This window comes from Henckelia pumila, chromosome 1, assembly GCF_033568475.1.
Source record: "Henckelia pumila isolate YLH828 chromosome 1, ASM3356847v2, whole genome shotgun sequence".
Taxonomy (NCBI): domain Eukaryota; kingdom Viridiplantae; phylum Streptophyta; class Magnoliopsida; order Lamiales; family Gesneriaceae; genus Henckelia; species Henckelia pumila.
The window spans coordinates 172,555,439-172,568,743 of NC_133120.1; positions in this window are offsets into that span (position 1 = coordinate 172,555,439).

The window sequence follows — 13,305 nt, forward strand, 5'->3', positions numbered from 1 at the left end:
GAATCCGTATAATCTTCATTTTCAGATTTGGATTGGAGTTTCGGGTTTGGATCGAATTTGGGAGTTGATCGAATTGAGAATCGAAGATGGTATATTGATTGAGTTTTCCTTGTTTCGATTTGTTGTGATTCGATTGATTATTTATTTGAGTTCGTTGTTATTTCAGATTTGAATCCTCGACGGACTTGAAAGGTAAAAGATGACATTGATTCGAATGGGGTTGAATACTCGAGTTCGATTGATTCTCGAGCCCCAAAAATCACATACTACATGTTTATTTGCTTGTGTGAATTTGATTGATCATTTTATTTACACTTGCATCCATATTGAACCGATTTCTCGATTCGTTTTGAAATTAGACGATTTAGGGAGCTATATTGAAGTGGTCTTGGATTTCGAGTTTTTCCAAGTGCCAGAATACTTCTTATAGTTGCCCTGAAGTCTAAGGGTTGAGTTGAACGACATCCACCCCGAATGGGTGTGTCGGTGAGTTGTTGTGAAGACTTGGCCCCGGGATCCCTACCAAATACCGATTGATATTCCGATTATCTGATTTGATAGTCCCGAGTTTTGAATTCATGCACACATTCATTCTCATTTTGATTTGTTATTGATTATTGCATTTCAATCTGAGGTGTTTATATGTTATTGCATACCTGTCTCTTTTACTTATAAATTATATTTCTAATCGGTTTATCCGGCTGTTGTCTTTGTTTGTATGTGTACTTGGCAACAAGAGGATCAGGAGCTAGACCGAGTCGTCTTGGTTAGCTTGGGGTGAGATTGATAGATGTGAGACTCCGTGTCGTAGGGTCGAGCCCGTTGAACTTGTATTAGTTTTGTTGAGTCTTTTTGTAAGGTCCAAATCCACTAAACTCACTTACGATGATTTTTAAATAATTTTTATGGTTTTATGCCATAAATTATTTAAGTTATGATTTAATGATTATGGTTTCATGATATAATTATTTTATGTTTAACGCTTTCAATTAAGTTTATGATTTCAGGGCGAGTTTGATTCTGGATTCATGGGATGAGACTAACCTATGCACGAGATCATAAGAAATATTATTACGAGAATTTCAAGTATAATATTCATATGTTTATAATGTACGAACCAAGAAAGGAAATATTATCAGCCCGAGTCGAGACGTGTTGGGCTTACTGCGTTTTAGTAGCCGACACACATTACGTATTGAATTTTGATTATTGCACTCAACCACCACTTACCCCATCATCAATTGCATGTCTCCTTGACTTAGTCATTCCTTCACTTCACGTTTCCTTCATCACTTTCTGCTTCCTTCTTCTTCTAGGTTCATCAATCGATTTCTTCAAGATCTTCACCATCCAAGTTCCAAATCTCGTTCGTGCCGTGGTTAGCTTGTTGCCAAAAATCCGGATCAACTCCATCTTCATTTCAAGGCAAGTTTTTCAACTAGTATTTTAAGGTTTTGAAACCCATTCAAGATTATAATTATTTTTATATGAAAATATGTATGTTGAGATATGTATGCATGATTTTCAAGAATTTCAAGAGCATGAAGTTTAGATTTTAAGGGTTTGAAGAGCATGTTATGTGATAGTATGAAATCGTGAAGTATATTCTTGTCATGTTCTTGAATTTGATTCAAGAGCTACATGTTTCATCTAAGTTTTTATGTGTTCTTGAAGTTTCAAGGGATGTTTTATTTAAAGGATATAGCTGGAGGAGTAGAAAATATCATATTTTGAATTATTGAATTAGTTTGAGTGAAAGTTTTGAAATGTTACTTATGTTGGATTGTTCCGGATTAGCGGCACTTGTTACTATTTTGAAGATCAAAATTAGTGTAGTGATCCAAATGATATGACGCCAATTGTATTTGAAAAACAACTTATTTATCTACAACTTTAGTGTTTTGAGTTTTGTCAAAATCATTTTGGAAGATTGGTCAAAATCATCCCAAAGTGTGTCGAGTGTTTTGATTTCCCGGCAGTGACACATTTGGGGAGAATGAGCATAACCTTTTACTGCAAATTCCAATTAAGGTGAAGTTTTCGGCATTAGAAAGCCAAGATCAAGGGCTAAAACTTTCATGTTTACCACTTTTCCGAATTCCGACTGAACAATAGAGTTTAAGAATGAACAAGCAGACCCATCAGCAGGGTATGCGCGCCCGCGCCCGAAAAGTAGCGCCCCCGTGCATGGCCTTCTGATTTGAAGCTTTATTTATGTTATTTTGGGGCCCTAAATTCATGGTTATGATCTTTAAAGGCTTATAAAGTATATTTAAGAATTCTTATGCAAAAAGTTTCAAGTTTTAAGTCAAGAACGACTTACGTGGATCGATTACGTTATGTGACGCATGTACATGTCTATGTTTCATTCATGAAACCTATGTTCAATATGAAAGTATGATTTTTATCACTTATGACATGCATGAAGTTATCGAGTAAAGTTTAATGTTAATGAAATGAAAGTTATGACAGAAATTACGATGATATGATGATGCTTCATAAGAAAATGATATGTTATAATGATATGACGATGAAATGAATGATGATGAATAATTTTATGATGAAGCATGAAGATATGATATGTTGATGCATGAAAATATTTTGATGTTTTATGTGTCTTTGTGGTGGCAATACGGGACTGGTACTCCGGTTTGGGCTTCGGAGGGACCTTTCCAAATATGGCTCAATGTACGGGTTAGGTCCTCCGAGATGAGCTCCGGAGGGCCCTCCGAAAATGAAAGAATGTTACGAGGCGTAATGTCATATGATTGTTGATCAACAAGAAAAGATGAATGTGCCCATTATGACGGTTGCCACAATTTTGCATAATTCGTCACCAAATGATAAGTTTATGTTATGTTATGTTATGTTATGTTATGTTATGTTACGTTTAATTGATAATTGAAATCTCATGATTTTTACTGCATAATCTTGCTGAGTCTTTAGACTCACTATACTTGAATGGTGCAGGTAATGAGGAAGACATTTATGCATATGTCGATGAGTTCAATGCCGGACATGAAGAAGAGCAAGGAGTCGGACCGGCGGGCGATGCATGAGTGTGTTATGTGATGAGTGTGTTACGTACTGAGTATGTTTGTGTCAAGTTAATGAACTAAATGTTGTTAGGTTGATTGAAGAAAATACGCTTTAATTGTTTCAAATTGTTATGATTTGGTTTGTAAACTATTTTGAAATGTTTTTAAGTAAGGTTTGATGTATGCATACATCTTTCAAAAATTTTCTTTTCCGCACAGTGTTTTATGGTCATGTTAGTTTGGTAACATCTTCATCGGTTGAGGGCGTTACAGTTTGGTATCAGAGCAGTTCGCTCTGGGTTTTCTTAAAACACTCATGCATACTCGCCACGACTCCAACGCTCCGTCTTCATGTCTGTAAGTTATGATGTTTATTCGATCATGTGTATGATAATGCGATGAGATAATGTATGCATGTTACATGTTAAAGTATATTTACGTATTGAATTATGACTGAGCGGTGTGGATAATATTGGACTTTAGGACTATGGCATCACGTAGGGGAAATAACACCAACGCCAACGCCAATGCCGCTAGCAACAACCATAATGATTGCGGGCCAGATAGTGAGAACAATCAAAACAACCAGTTTTTGACGGGATTAACTGCTCTGCTTCAAGAGCAAAGCCGTGCTCAGGGAGCTCAAATCCAACAGTTGCTTCAAGCCCAGACAGCTAATGCCGGAAATAACCATCCTGCGGCTAATCAAAACCCTATCTACAAAAGGTTCTTAGAGTTGGGACCACCTGAGTTCAAAGGAGAGACTGATCCTTTGATTGCGGAACAATGGTTCCAAGCTATGGAGACTGCTTTTGAATTCATGCAGATCACGGATGCGGATAGATTGAGATGTGCTACCTATATGTTCCGTGATGACGCTCGTGTTTGGTGAAATGGAGCCAAAGCAGCGTTGAACCTAACCACCCTTACTTGGAATGGATTCAAGGATGTGTTCTACGGCAAATATTTCACGGTGAGCACCCGAAACAGGTTGGCTAGAGAGTTTTTGGAGATCCGTCAAGGAAACATGTCAATTGCGGAGTATGTAAAGAAGTTTGAAAGGGGAAGATACTTTGTACCGATGATTTCTGGTGATCCTGCTGAAGAGTTGAAACATTTCACAGAAGGATTGAATTCCTTCATCAGAAAGGATGTTAGACTAAGTGGAGCGAAAAATTACAAAGATGCGGTGGATCAGGCCATGCTGTCCGAAAAGGACAGAAACGACATTATCAGAGAGTCACAAGCAAAAATATCTAGTTATCAGAATCGGGACCAACAAGGAAATGCTAACAGAAAGAGACCGTACCAAGCCCCACCCCAACACCGACCATACCAACAGTAGCAGCATCGACCTCAGGGGCAGAAACAATTGGCTCTACCAGCACCAAAACCGGCGATTGCATAAACAGCTTGTCAAAAATGTGGAAAACTTCACTCAGGTCAATGCATGGCAGGGACTGGAGTATGTTTCCTTTGCAAAAAGCCAGGGCACTATCGAAAAGATTGCCCTCAATCCAAAGAACCAGTAAGAGGACGAGTTTTTGCAATGGCACATGATCAAGTGGATCCGAATACAGCTATAGTTACAGGTATGATTAATGTTTCCAGTAATCCCGCTCATGTCTTAATTGTTACTGGAGCTACACATTCATTCATATCTGTTGAATTTGTTAATAAATCGGGTTTAGTACCGGATAAGTCAATATCGAGATTTAGTATATCCTTGCCTTCAGGGGAAGAATTGAGTAGTGATTTGATCATCAGAGGATGCAGTATACAGATGCAAGGTCATGAGTTGTATGCTGATCTTATTATCCTCAAAATGTCGGACTTTGACGTGATATTTGGTATGGATTGGTTGTCTTGTTACGAGGCTACCATAGACTGTAAACGGAGGACGGTTTCCTTGAAAACTAAGGATGGAGAAACGTTTCTATTCCACGCCACACCGAAAAATAATTCATCTCTTTTAATTTCAGTAGGTAAGGCATGGCAACTGTTGAATAAAGGATGTGCAGGTTTCCTCGCAAGTGTCACTTGCGACCAAGAATTACCTCGATCGAAACTTGAAGACGTCGAGGTAGTGAGAGATTTCCCAGAAGTATTTCCTGATGATATTGCAGGATTACCTCCAGCTAGGGAGGTAGAATTTGGGATTGAATTAATGCCCGGAACCCAACCAGCTTCCAAAGCACCATACAGATTAGCACCGACTGAAATGAAAGAATTGAAGGAGCAACTACAAGAGCTACTCAATAAAGGCTTTATTAGATCGAGTATATCGCCTTGGGGTGCACCGGTATTGTTTGTCAAGAAGAAAGATGGGTCTATGAGACTGTGCATCGATTATAGAGAGCTGAATCGAGTAACAGTGAAGAACAAATATCCACTGCCAAGGATTGATGATTTGTTTGATCAGTTACAAGGGGCAGTAGTATTCTCCAAGATCGATTTGAGATCAGGTTATCACCAATTGAAGGTTAAAGATGAAGATATTCATAAGACGGCTTTCAGGACTCGTTATGGCCACTACGAGTTTTTAGTCATGCCATTTGGAGTTACCAATGCACCGGCAGTATTCATGGATCTTATGAACAGAGTGTTCCAGCCTTTCTTAGATCAGTTTGTCATAGTATTCATAGATGACATACTGATTTACTCTTGTAGTTCAGATGAGCATCGTCAGCATCTAACTACAGTCTTGCAGATTCTGAAAGAAAAACAATTGTTTGCTAAGTTCAGTAAGTGTGAATTTTGGCTGGAACAGATTGCATTTTTGGGTCACATAGTTTCGGCTAAGGGAATAGAGGTTGATCCAACAAAGATAGAAGCACTTAAAAATTGGGTTACTCCAAAGAATGCTACAGAGATACGGAGTTTCTTGGGATTAGCGGGTTACTATAGGAGATTCATTCAGGATTTCTCCAAGATAGCGCTGCCACTAACGTCATTAACTCGCAAAAGTGTGAAGTTTGAATGGTCTAATCAGTATGAGAAAAGCATTTTAGTGTTAAAGAAAAAGTTGATGACAGCACCAGTACTAGCCATACCAGAAGGAACAGGTCGATTCATAATTTATACAGATGCTTCCAAGAGTGGATTAGGGGCTGTCTTGATGCAAGATGAAAAGGTGATAGCATATGCTTCACGACAGTTGAAGATTCATGAAAAGAATTACCCTACCCATGACCTTGAATTGGCAGCAGTTGTCTTCGCACTCAAACTGTGGAGGCATTACCTTTATGGTGAGAAGTGTCAGATTTTCACTGATCATAAGAGTTTGAAGTACTTCTTCACCCAGAAGGAGTTGAACATGAGGCAGAGAAGATGGCTCGAATTGGTGAAAGATTATGACTGTGATATTAGCTAACATCCGGGGTAAAGCTAATGTAGTAGCAGATGCTTTGAGTCGTAAATCTGCAACCTTGAACAGAATGACAACTCAACAAGAGTTGATTGCAGATTTTGAACGACTCAGATTGGAAGTAGTTGAGCCGATGGAAGTTTGTGCCCTATCAGCCTTAACAATGGTTCCAAGTTTGCTCGACAAGATTCGAACAGGTCAGGCTTCAGACCAACAATTATTAACTTGGAAACTTAAAGATGAAGCTAAAGGGGGTGCATTGTATACAGTGAAGGATGGGATCGTGCATCACAAAGGGCGAAAGTGGTTACCAGCAGTAGATTCACTGAGGGAAGATGTGATGACTGAGGCTCACACTGTACCATATTCTATTCATCCAGGGAGTACAAAGATGTTCAAGGATTTACAGATGCTATACTGGTGGCCAGGTATGAAGAAAGACATCGTTAAGTTTGTTAGCGAATGTTTGACATGTCAACAGGTCAAAGTTGAACATCAAAGGCCAGCAGGACTTCTGAAACCATTACACATTCCCACTTGGAAATGGGAAGATGTCACCATGGACTTTGTGATTGGACTGCCAATTACACAACGAAGAATGAATTCAATATGGATAATAGTTGACAGGTTGACGAAGTCAGCTCACTTTTTACCAGTTAGAAATAACTTCTCGATGAATCAATATGCAGAGTTGTATATTCAAGAGGTAGTTAGATTGCATGGAGTTCCAGCAAGGATAGTCTCTGACAGGGATCCCAGGTTCACATCGAACTTTTGGAAGAGTCTACATCATGGATTGGGGACAAAGTTAGCCTTCAGTACAGCTTTTCATCCACAAACAGATGGACAATCTGAGCGAGTGATTCAGATACTGGAGGATTTACTTAGGGCTTGCATGATTGACTTCGGAGGAAATTGGGAATCGAAGTTGCCTTTAGTGGAGTTCACATATAACAATAGTTATCAAGCTACTATTGGAATGGCTCCTTATGAGGCTTTGTATGGGAGAAAGTGTAGGACTCCATTGCATTGGGATGAAGTTGGAGAAAGAGCTATATTGGGGCCAGAAATAGTGCAACAGACAATCAACTTGATAGCAAAAGTCAAGGACAGAATGTTGACAGCACAGAGTCGACAGAAAAGCTACGCCAATAAGAGGCGTAGAGACTTGGAGTTTCAGGTAGGTGATCATGTGTTCTTGAAAGTGTCACCTTGGAAAGGAGTTTTGAGATTTGGGAAGAAAGGAAAGCTGAGCCCGAGATATATAGGACCTTTCGAGATCCTAGACAAGGTTGGAGCAAGAGCTTATCGATTAGCATTGCCTCCAAATCTAGAAGGAGTACACGACGTCTTCCATGTCTCGATGTTGAGTAAGTATATCTCAAATCCTTCCCATGTAATTCGTCATGAACCAGTTCAGTGGACGCCAGACTTGTCATATGAAGAGGTACCTATCCAAATTTTGGATACACAAGTCCGAAAGTTGAGAAACAAAGAGATCAAGATGGTAAAGGTCTTATGGCGCAATCAATTAGTGGAAGAGGCTACTTGGGAGACTGAACAAGATATGCGTAGCCGATACCCAAAATTATTTGGTGAGTCGAATTTCGAGGACAAAATTCTTTTAAGGAGGGTAGAGTTGTAAGGTCCAAATCCACTAAACTCACTTACGATGATTTTTAAATAATTTTTATGGTTTTATGCCATAAATTATTTAAGTTATGATTTAATGATTATGGTTTCATGATATAATTATTTTATGTTTAACGCTTTCAATTAAGTTTATGATTTCAGGGCGAGTTTGATTCTGGATTCATGGAACGAGACTAACCTATGCACGAGATCATAAAAAATATTATTACGAGAATTTCAAGTATAATATTCATATGTTTATAATGTACGAACCAAGAAAGGAAATATTATCAGCCCGAGTCGAGACGTGTTGGGCTGACTGCGTTTTAGTAGCCGACACACATTACGTATTGAATTTTGATTATTGCACTCAACCACCACTTACCCCATCATCAATTGCATGTCTCCTTGACTTATTCATTCCTTCACTTCACGTTTCCTTCATCACTTTCTGCTTCCTTCTTCTTCTTGGTTCATCAATCGATTTCTTCAAGATCTTCACCATCCAAGTTCCAAATCTCGTTCGTGCCGTGGTTAGCTTGTTGCCAAAAATCCGGATCAACTCCATCTTCATTTCAAGGCAAGTTTTTCAACTAGTATTTTAAGGTTTTGAAACCCATTCAAGATTATAATTATTTTTATATGAAAATATGTATGTTGAGATATGTATGCATGATTTTCAAGAATTTCAAGAGCATGAAGTTTAGATTTTAAGGGTTTGAAGAGCATGTTATGTGATAGTATGAAATCGTGAAGTATATTCTTGTCATGTTCTTGAATTTGATTCAAGAGCTACATGTTTCATCTAAGTTTTTATGTGTTCTTGAAGTTTCAAGGGATGTTTTATTTAAAGGATATAGCTGGAGGAGTAGAAAATATCATATTTTGAATTATTGAATTAGTTTGAGTGAAAGTTTTGAAATGTTACTTATGTTGGATTGTTCCGGATTAGCGGCACTTGTTACTATTTTGAAGATCAAAATTAGTGTATTGATCCAAATGATATGACGCCAATTGTATTTGAAAAACAACTTATTTATCTACAACTTTAATGTTTTGAGTTTTGTCAAAATCATTTTGGAAGATTGGTCAAAATAATCCCAAAGTGTGTCGAGTGTTTTGATTTCCCGACAGTGACATATCTGGGGCGAATGAGCATAACCTTTTACTGCAAATTCCAATTAAGGTGCAGTTTTCGGCATTAGAAAGCCAAGATCAAGGGCTAAAACTTTCATGTTTACCACTTTTCCGAATTCCGACTGCACAATAGAGTTTAAGAATGAACAAGCAGACCCATCAGTAGGGTATGCGCCCCCGCGCATGGCCTTCTGATTTGAAGCTTTATTTATGTTATTTTGGGGTCCTAAATTCATGGTTATGATCTTTAAAGGCTTATAAAGTATATTTAAGAATTCTTATGCAAAAAGTTTCAAGTTTTAAGTCAAGAACGACTTACGTGGATCGATTACGTTATGTGACGCATGTACATGTCTATGTTTCATTCATGAAACCTATGTTCAATATGAAAGTATGATTTTTATCACTTATGACGTGCATGAAGTTATCGAGTAAAGTTTAATGTTAATGAAATGAAAGTTATGACAGAAATTACGATGATATGATGATGCTTCATAAAAAAATGATATGTTATAATGATATGACGATGAAATGAATGATGATGAATAATTTTATGATGAAGCATGAAGATATGATATGTTGATGCATGAAAATATTTTGATGTTTTATGTGTCTTTGTGGTGGCAATACGGGACTGGTACTCCGGTTTGGGCTCCGGAGGGACCTTTCCAAATATGGCTCAATGTACGGGTTAGGTCCTCCGGGATGAGCTCCGGAGGGGCCTCCGAAAATGAAAGAATGTTACGAGGCGTAATGCCATATGATTGTTGATCAACAAGAAAAGATGAATGTGCCCATTATGACGGTTGCCACAATTTCGCATAATTCGTCACCAAATGATAAGTTTATGTTATGTTATGTTATGTTATGTTATGTTATGTTACGTTTAATTGATAATTGAAATCTCATGATTTTTACTGCATACTCTTGCTGAGTCTTTAGACTCACTATACTTGAATGGTGCAGGTAATGAGGAAGACATTTATGCATATGTCGACGAGTTCAATGTCGGACATGAAGAAGAGCAAGGAGTCGGACCGGCGGGCGATGCATGAGTGTGTTATGTGATGAGTGTGTTACGTACTGAGTATGTTTGTGTCAAGTTAATGAACTAAATGTTGTTAGGTTGATTGAAGAAAATACGCTTTAATTGTTTCAAATTGTTATGATTTGGTTTGTAAACTATTTTGAAATGTTTTTAAGTAAGGTTTGATGTATGCATACATCTTTCAAAAATTTTCTTTTCCGCACAGTGTTTTATGGTCATGTTAGTTTGGTAACATCTTCATCGGTTGAGGGCGTTACACTTTTGAACTCTATTCTATAACTCTACTTTTGGTTTTATTTGTTGGGCAGAACTTAGAACCCGTTGTATGCTCTATATATCGTTTATATGCGTGCTTGAGTTTGGTTTTGAATCGGGCTACCTTTGGAGCGTTTTTGGTTGAGCCCTGCACCCTGCTGCCATTTTGGCATGCGCGTGAGCGAGGTTCGCCCTCGCGCGTGAGCGAGAAGGCCTGGGCGCGCGCGAGCCTAGCACCTCGCGCGGGCGCGAGTTTTCTTGAGGGCTCGGGAAGTTTTGCCCACGCGCGCGCGAGCCTTTCCGCGAGCCCTCTGGCCACATAGCCTGCGCGCACGAGATGATGATCTCGCGCGGGCGCGAGGCTCTTTTAAAAAAAAATTTGATTCGCGTTTCCGCGGCTATTCGTGTTCGATTATGATTAATTATTCGAGTTTAGAATATTAGAAACGTGGTCTCACATTAAGTGGTATCAGAGCGATAAGATTCTTGGATTTGAACTAGAGTGAGCGGGCTAGATCGAGTCCGCATGAATTGAATTCTCGCATGCGATTGATTTATTTAAATGATTATTTTAAATACGTACGAGCATGCTTTATTGATTCTTGAATTAATTGAATTACATGATTTGTGATTTAATTTATAAAGCATGAATTATGTGATATATATCTACCTTGTGCTATTATCTGTTCTCGTATATCTTTGAGATTCATGAGTACTCAGAGCAGAGTTTGGACACCGAGGTTTTGAGATTGAGATTGAGTTTGAGATATTGTGTCCTAACCTTTGATATCAGATGGCACCTCGTTGATCTTTGAGAAGGAATCCACCACCTTTGACTCCTCCTTCTACTAAGAATCCGCCGCCAGTTTTAACTCCTCTGAATGATCAGGATAGTACTGGAGTAGATCAGTTTGATGCAACTGCGACCCCGATGGAGACTCTATTGAAGAGATTTCGATCTTTCCGACCGCCTACCTTGAGTGGTACCGAGAACTCCATTGACTGTGAGAGTTGGCTAGAGGATATTGATCAGCTCTTTGATTCTCTCGACTATACCGATGATCGCAGGATAAGGTAATCATTCACCAACTTTAGGGTGTTGCCAAGAATTGGTGGACTATGACCAAGAGGGCCGATGAGAATCGAGGCACCGTTATCACTTGGGATTTATTTAAGACTGAGTTCTACAAGTTGTTCTTTCATGTCTCGATTGTAAGGAAAAGGGTGCCGAATTTGCCAATCTAAAGCAAGGGAATCTGAGTATCGTGGAGTACGTGAGTAAATTTGACAGTCTCTTGAGGTTTGCACCTTACATTGCAGATCACGAGGAAGCCAAAGCCAATCATTTTATCAATGGCTTGAATCCTGAGATCTTTACCTTGGTCAATACCGGGAGACCCAACAACTTTGCAGATGCTATGGATCAGGCAAAGGGAGCCGAAGCGGGACTTTTGATGCAACGAGGAAATTAGATAACTCCTCAGCAGCAGCAGAGATATTTTCAGAATCAGCCTGTTCAATTTCAGCCTCAGCAATCCCAGTATCAGTACCAAACTTCTCAGCAGTCGAATCAGTCTCAGAGGGTTGAGGGAGGCAACAGTGGCAGAAACAGGCGAGATCAGTATAGACCGAAGGGGAAACAGTTCAAGAAGTCCGGGGGCAAATCATCGAGCTCTAGTGGCTCTAGGCAGTTCAGTTCCGGACAGAATTCTGGGTTTTCAGGAGCATCGTGTAGCAAGTGTGGATGACGCCATCCAAGTGATCACTATCGAGGTGTGTTTGGTAGTTGCAATATCTGCTAGCAGCCGGGTCACTTTGCTAGAGTCTGTCCTCAGCGAGAATCCAATAGAGCTCAGAGCGGCAGTTCTTCTAGACCGCCAGCTCAGCCCGAGATATCAGCTTATGCAGTCCATTTTTTTCAGCCCCAGCAGCAGTCTCGTCAGGGAGGTAACCAAAATCAGAACCAACCTCCTCGACAGCAGGCGAGGGTGTTTGCCCTGAAAGAGGATCAGGCCAATGCAGCTCCGAATGACGTGATAGCAGGTAACTGTTCGATCTTTGGTTATCCTGCATTTGTTTTGATTGATACGGGTGCTTCTCACTATTTTATTTCTGAAATATTTGTCGTGATGCATGATTTATTTGCCGTGAAATTATCTGATGTCGTTTCTATCACTTAACCTTTGGGTGGAGGAATTATTTCGGTGAGAATGGTCCGAAACTGTGTGTTAGAATCCGAGGGGAATTCGATTGAGATTGACTGCATTGTACTTGGATTATCTGATTTTGACTGTATTGTCGGGATTGATGCTCTGACCAAGTATAGGGAGACAGTAGATTTCTTTCAGAAAATGGTTCGTTTCAGACCTGAGATGGCAAATGATTGGAAGTTTTTCGGTAAGGGTTCTCGATCCAGGATTCCTTTGATTTCTGTGTTGTCCATGTCTCGTTTGCTTCAGAGAGGAGCAGAAGGATTCCTGATTTATGTAGTAGATGTTCAAAGGTCTAGTCCTGAGTTGACTGAGATACCGGTGGATAGCGAATTTCCTGATGTTTTTCCAGATGAGATTCCTGGTTTGCCGCCGATTCGAGAGGTCGAATTCAACATCGAACTTGCACGGGGTACTCAACCTATTTCGAAAGCACCTTATCGAATGGCTCCGTTAGAATTCAAGGAGTTGAAGGAGCAGTTAGAATATTTGATTGCCAAGGGATACATCCGACATAGCGTATCGCCATGGGGTGCTCCAGTGCTCTTTGTGAGGAAGAAAGACGGTTCAATGCGACTCTGCATCGACTATCACCAGTTGAATCAAGCGAAGGTCAAT